Below are 6,000 nucleotides of genomic sequence, written 5' to 3'. Positions count from 1 at the left end.
TAATTATAAATATTCATGTGCTCAAGACTGTGCATGCCATTATAATTCCCAAATTGATTCAGAAGGAAACTGACATTTTAGTCGAATTCCTTTATTCTTCACTGAAACAGAGTAGGGTGACATTTTGCTCTGAAAGGAGATGGAAAATTTTCCCTGTCTTTGTCATCTGATTATTTCTAATTCCCAATAAAATCCCAGAGCTTCCTCCCAGTGTTACTAGAAGAATCCAAGTGATCAAGAGGGTGAAGATACTCCAAAGTCTACAACCTAGACAAAATTAAAGCAAACTGAAGGTGACAATATGAGCCATATACAATAGCTCATTTAGTCCTCACCACCAGCCTATGATTATCCCTCACTCTATAGATGAAAAAAACCCCGAAGGTCAGAAAAGTTAAATGGTTCGCCCAAGGTCACCTCTCTCTAAAAATAGTAGAATAAGAACGTATATTTGCTATTTGGACTGCAAATTTATTTCTCTTTCAACTCTATCATAGCCCCATCGTAGTTGCTTATAAATCCAAGAAGCCCATAGATTATAGTTCTGTTTGTGGATGCTTCTCAGCAGCCCAGCTACTTGGCAAGGGCCTCCTAATGGGGCAGCTGACATGCCAACCACAGTTACACATAAAGAAATTAAGGAATTTAAAAAATATTATACAAAGGCACCTAAAGTTATATATGCTCTTGTCCTTGAATACTGTCACATAAAAAAATACATGCAAGTTTAAGCAGAGGAACAAAAAAATGTTAGAAATGGTGTCTAGGACAACTTATCAACCATACAAGGCAGGGTCTAGATTCCTTCCATAAACACAGAACTTTCCTAGTTTTCTGGCTGTGTAACAAATTCCAAACTTAGTAACTTAAAACCCATTTATTATCCCACAATTTCTGGGCAGACATCTGGGCACGGCTTAACTGGCTCTTCTCTCTGCTCATATCTCACAAGGCTATAAGCAAGGTGTTGGTTAGGTCCCATCTGAGACTCAGGGTCTTCTTTCAAATTCACATGATTTTGGGCAGACTTATTTCCTTCACTGACCAACCCATGGCCAGCAAAACAATCTCTCCAACTCATGGTTATGGTTAACAGAGGGTAAAGGGTGGGGGGAGGGGAGAAGTAGACTGAGTAAAGGGGGTCAAATACGTGGTGACAGAAAGAAATCGAACTATGGGAGGTGAACACACAATGTAAATATATATATGCCTCACTGTTAAAATATACAGCTGAAACACTAGATTTCGTTAACCAATGTCACCATAAGAAAATTAATTAATTAAAAAAAAATCTCTCTAGCTTCAAGAAAGAAGGCTTAAGCCCTCTTTAAAAGGGCTGACCTGATTAGGTCAGGCCTACCCAGATATTTCCCTTTGATTAACTCGAGGTCAAACTAATTAGGGGCTTTAATTGCAAAGTAAAATCCTTTCACTTTGGCCATGTAATGGAATATAACCAGGAGAACGGCCTCCATAACATTCTTAGGTCCTGACCACAAAGGGAAGGTATTCTACATGAAACATACATGAAGAAGCGGGAATCTTAGGGGCCATCTCAGAACCCCGCCCACCCCAAAAGCAATACCACTTTCCAACTTGAAGTTCTCAGGTTCATGTTTAATGTGCTACTGGTAATGCATACACCAATGTGACAGTAGCCCTGGATTTTGTGCAGGCCTTTTAGACGGATGACAGATCATTACTCCATCAGGTAAGCCAGCATGAGCACCTGTTGTCATGCCTGGGGCAGAACAAGGAAGTCTGGAAAGGTCAAAGCAAATAGAAGACTCAGTCCTTTCTCAGGAGACACTTCCGATGTACTTTGAAGAGAGCTGTAAATTACTATTTATAAAAATTAGAAGCTAAAAATTTTATCGATAAAAATTGGTAGGTTACTTCTATACTCTTAAGCTTAGTCACCAGTGAAGAACATGGGGACTTAAAAAAGAAGGGACCAGCGTAAAGAAAGGGACTGCTCCAGGGTCTGTAAGACTAGATCCAAGTGTAACCAAACCCTCGTGAAGTGTTTTTGGGATCCAGCTTTAGGAAGAACTGGAGGGGAAAAAAAAAAAAGAAAGAAAGAAAAAAAAGAAAGGACCTAGAATAAGAATCTAAAGGCTTTGAATGTGGCCCTAACTTGTACTGTTACCCCTCCATGGGTCATAGCACCCTTATCTATAAAATAAGAGGGACCTGCCGCCCAAGCTGAGATGATGTCGAAGGTATTTCCTCCTCCTTCTCCTACTCCTCCTCCTCAAAAAAAAAAAAAAAAAAAAAAAAGCTATATTTTGTGGTCAGCATGGAAGGGCCTGGAATGTGGTCTCTCAGCATCCCTGAAGTTCACTGGAGTAACAGATCTCACTTCTCAAATATCGCTGTCCCCCCTTCTGACATGCAAGAAATCAAGGGATGGTGTTCTACTCGAGTAAAGTAACTTTTCCTTCGTAGTCAGGAATATTTTGGGCAGGCCGATGTCATTTTCCTTCTTGGTAGGTTTTTTTAAAAAAATAATAATAATAAGTCTCTTGTGTGTCTCCCTTCAATCAAATTTTTAATTATTCATGAGCTCAGATGTAGTTGATGGTACCTGTCATATGCCTCCTCTCTTCCTTGCTCTTACAAGTCCGTGCAAGTCATTTAACCACCTAAGCCTATTTCCTATTTGAATGGAGATAATATGCCTAACTCAGAGAAGTGGTGAGATAATTAACTAATGTGATGTACAATCAGCTACCCAGTGGGGGGTCCTGGCACATAGTAGGCACTTCTGGCCTACCGTTAGCACCCTCCGTCGTCTTAAAGAAGGTCAATTTTGAGGGCATTATTTATGAAAGGCTAGAGGCTGTCTGTCTGCTAAGTGAGCTTACAGAGAATTCAGGTCTGGTAATCAAAATTAATAATGGTATTCAATCTAATTTTCCAAGCCAGAGGAGTGGAAGGCTGAACTGTAATCAATCTTTACAGGTCAATTCACAGGGGATTTACCAGGTAAAGGGCTTGGCGCCCCCTTGTGCAGAAAAATGCCAGACTCTTATTTGTCCTATGTTCATACAAGTACTTTCAGCAAGAAGTCCTGTGGCTTTCTTAGACAATTTAAAGTTCGCCCACCCTCTCACCTACCCCTAGGCAGCCAAATCTTGGTTAATATCAATTCTTTCTCTGAAACATTGTGAATTGTTTGATTAGTTTCTAAATAGGATATACTTGCCTTGCATATGGAAGAAAAATCAAAATTGTCTACCTTTAGTCTCCTTTCCACTCCTGAACCCAATAACGAATCCCCTTCCCGGAGGCAAACACCAACTAAATTCCTGTGAATCCTACAACAGATTGTGGTGTGTGCGTAGGTACATATATATGTGCAAATACATAAATACTTGTAAACGTGTATATAATCTTCCACAGATGATAACATACTATCTGCACTTCATCTTGCTTTTCTCTGTACTTTACTTTTTCACAGTAAATGTTGGCCATCAGTCCATAGCTATGTATTTCAAGTCACTTCATTTTTTACTGCCTCAATAGCATTCCATTGTATGAATGAGCCATAATTTACTTATGCAATCTTTTTTGATACTTGTATTTGGATATGTATATATACATGTACATATAGAAATATTTGTATATATTTTCCCAATCTTTTACTATTTTAAACAAGCTATTGAAATTTCTGTAATTAATAATCTTTTACTTATATTGGTTTATATTATTGTGAATATATTTTTTGGATAAACTCCTAGGAGCGAAATTGTGCCAGCCGTTTTTCTAATTGCTTTACATATATTCACTCGACAAATATTTGTTGAGAATCTAGTACGTGACAGGCCCTATTCTATGTGCTGCTACTATAGCAGTGGACATAATAGACAAAACTGGTCTTGTGGTGTTTACATTTTAATGATAATACTTCAGTGAATCTTCACAATAATTCTCGTACAGGGACTATTAGTCTCCCTATTTTATAGAAGGGGGAAACTGAAACACAGAAAAAAATAAGCAATTTGCCCAAGATGATACAGCTAGTAAGTAGTGGAATGGGCATTAAAACCAGAGTATTGTTCCAGAGGTCAGAGGTCACAGTTCACACGCTTTACCACATGCTATACTTTCACTCTTAAATGTTCCACATGCCGCAATTCAACTCCACTGTATAAGAAGGCCCAATTATTTTTTAGAACAGATTTCTACCACAGAAGAATTTATCTTGCCTACAAACAACCTACCCATGGGTACTCCTAAAAACCTGTCTTAGGTCAGGTTTTCCAGAAGCAGAGCTCTCTGAGGTTGTAGTACATACAGGTGATGTGCTTAGAGAAGAAGAGGAGTAGATGCAGCAGGTTACGGCAGGCGAAGAAGCCGCATAAAGATATGGTCTCAGCTGAACTCTAGCCCCATCTGGGCCTCCAGGGAACTAGGGAGCATAAATGGCATGACAAAGTTCTCCCAGCTGATAGCAAGGAGGATGGTCATTTGCATCCCCGTATCAGTCAGTCATTGTTTGTAGACTGCCTCTGGGAGTGGATATAACCTCATGGACAATTCTAGGTGAGAGAAGTTTTCAGAATAAGGGTACAGGTATGAGCTGTTAACAGCCAGCCATCACTGCAGCTAAGGGGGCTATGCTATGCACTGGCCCGGTGAAAGGAATCTGGGCAGCGCACCAATGGTTTGCAATACAGTGCATGTAGGGCATCTCCATCTGATTGATTTTCCTGCAGGTACCTTGGAATCAGTAAGTTCAAGACTGGATGCATCAGTGCTTTCTGCTTCTGTAGTCTCCGCCATGGTGAATAGCACGACTGTCCATAGAACTGCCCAATGCAGAGGCCCCTTTGCCCGTTACTCTCTATCTCCCTCATCCCCTTCATCTGCTTCAGCAAATCAGTTAACAACTCATAACCCACAGTGTGCTGCCTTCTTTTAAGGAGGGTGGATTCTGGCAACTAGAAAGCCCTCCTTATCCCAGCTCAAAGTTGCCCTGATTCCATTATTGCCTTTTCAGATCTGTCTTCCACACTGTGACCTGAGTGATCTGTCAGATCGGCCCCCAGCTGATCAAGCCATCCCAGGGACCAGACATGTAGATAGAGAAGCCTTCAGATGACCAGATGAACACAATCTCAACCGCCATCAGTATACAAAGACATGAGCACTCCAAGCTGATTCCAAACATGGGAGATAATAATAAAGTTGTTGATTAAGGCGCTAAGTTGTGGATTGATTATTACATAGTCATTGATCACTATAATCTATCTGAATTGGAATGTAGGCTACTAAATTATAATCGTTTCTCTGTCTTTCTATTTTCCCTACTAAGTAGTCCAGAATAAGGACCACATATTGTTCATCTCTGAATCTTATAAGGTAGTGTATTGACAGGCATATGGACTTAAATACTTTATAAATGAATCAACGAATGGAAAAAGCAGATTCTGAGGATAGTAACTCCCATGTCCCCTGGGCCCATCCTCAATGAGTCTACTATCATTGCTCCATCAAAGTTCAGTTTTATAAGCTTCCTGGGTGCCTGCACTGTTATCAGCGAGGTTCTAAGCATGAGCTTTGGAATCAGGCAAACCTGGGTTCAGATTCCAGTTTGCCATTTACAAGCTGTGTAATTTTAGGCAATTCATTTAAACTCTCTGAGCTTTATTTGCTCATCTACAAACTTTGGATAATGAAATGCCTAACTTCTCGATATTGCATGATAGGATTTTGTAATCCTCGTGGTAAACGACTCATTCCATATTTTCCATTAATATGTTAATTGAATTGATAGCATATATAAAATACTCTGGTCATTAGTAAAAGAGCAAATGAAATAACCAGTGTACTTTGTAGAGTCTCAGTAATACATTTTATTCCTCTCCATTATAAGGTTGCAGAATCAGCTTCTACTGAGACTGAAAAAATCCACAGTGCAATTGAAAACTGGTGGCAGCCAGACCTAGTTTTGAGTAGTTGCCACATGTCCAGAACCAGTATCAGGAACAATAC

Source organism: Rousettus aegyptiacus, unplaced genomic scaffold, assembly GCF_014176215.1.
Source record: "Rousettus aegyptiacus isolate mRouAeg1 unplaced genomic scaffold, mRouAeg1.p scaffold_m13_p_4, whole genome shotgun sequence".
Lineage (NCBI taxonomy): Eukaryota > Metazoa > Chordata > Mammalia > Chiroptera > Pteropodidae > Rousettus > Rousettus aegyptiacus.
The sequence above is the reverse complement of the archived record's forward strand: the minus strand, read 5'-3'. Positions refer to the sequence as shown.